Below are 1,691 nucleotides of genomic sequence, written 5' to 3'. Positions count from 1 at the left end.
CAGAGTCAAATGATATTCACCTATAAAATTCAACCTGCACTGCAAATATTCCAAGTTGGTTCATCCAACTTGAAATTGGGATTGCATCACTATATATGTTTTTCAACTGGACCAACCCAAGTTGTTAATTTCCGAGGTATGAAGTGGGTTTGACCATTTCTTGAAAATGACAAAGGAATCGTTGACTACATTTGTTACATAACATATTAAATTATCTGTTGCACGAAACCTTTATATAATCTTTGGATATGGATATTATAATATACATATATTTTAGATCTGAGATATTTGGTTTGATTTGCATAGTTAAGTTGAGACAGTGAGAACAATGATTATGTTATAGACATCCAATAATGCAAATGGGAATTCCGTAATATGACAAAACATGATCATCATCACCGCCAACTTGCTCATATAAATACGATCTCTTTATTTTAATAAAATGGGATTAAGCTTAATTAATTGCTACTTGCAAAATTCAATTATTTACCTAAGTGTATTTTTTCATTAATAATAAAAATGTGGGAGTTAGCGGTTGGATGAAAGTGGTGGGCCCTATCCACAACAAACTTTACCTAATCCCGCATTGCGTAGATCCCAAGGTTATGAATCCATTGGATTACTCCTACTTAAACTTATCTCTTTTTTTCATTTATTTACCTTTATAATCTTAACCTATCTTCTAAAATAAATCATTATATAGTAATAATAATAATTTGAATTATAATTTACCCTAATTCAATTCATTTATACAATAGTCACCCTTTTATAAAAATGGTATTACAATATAATATATCTTTATAGACGGATTCTCATCCAATTAAAATTTATTATCTACACTAAAATCCGAATTTGAAAATTTTAAATTAAACGATTTGAAAGTTTTAATTACTCAAAGCAACCTCAATTAACCTCAATTAGTTAATACTTATTATACTTTGGACCATATGATTTGATAAATCATTATTATTGATAGAAAAATTTACTATCAGATTATTAGCTCAAAGTTTAATTAAAAAAAGCTCTTGAACATCTTTTAAAAATAAATGAATCTGATTAATTATCGACTTTGATTTTTTTTTTTTACATGAAAGATTGAGACGCGATTAAGTGGCTAGACATCCCAACTAGATTGGCACCCCTAACACACTAAATCAACCGAAATATTATTAATAAAAAAAAAGAAAGTTACAAAGGGAGGAAAAGGAAAATAAAAAGATTCAAAACAGAAAAATTAAGGAAAACGAACATGAGCAACATTACATAGGTCGTCAAAAACAGACGATTGACAAAAATAAGGAGCCGAATGCCACCATGTAAGAGTCGTAGCCGTCTTGCCAAAACGGGCAAGTTGATCTGCCGCCTGATTGCCCTCTCGATAGATATGAGTGACTCTGCAATTCATATTCGAGAATCTAGATAAACACTGAAGCCATTCTTGCCTAATTTTCCAGGGAGCCATGGTAATCCTTCTGTTTAGCCAATCTAGATAAACACCGAAGCCAGACTTTGATTATTTTTTTCATAACCATTGTAGTTAGGGATAAAATATCTCACTTACAAATATTAAGAATATAATTATACATTTATAACATTAAGGATAAAATTATTCTTTTTTTTTTTTTAGGAAAGAACCAAAGAATTATATTAATGAATGAATCAAATCATCGTCTAAAACATCAATTAGCCAT

This window comes from Euphorbia lathyris, chromosome 1 (genome assembly GCF_963576675.1).
Source record: "Euphorbia lathyris chromosome 1, ddEupLath1.1, whole genome shotgun sequence".
Classification (NCBI taxonomy): domain Eukaryota; kingdom Viridiplantae; phylum Streptophyta; class Magnoliopsida; order Malpighiales; family Euphorbiaceae; genus Euphorbia; species Euphorbia lathyris.
Note: the sequence above shows the minus strand (reverse complement) of the source record.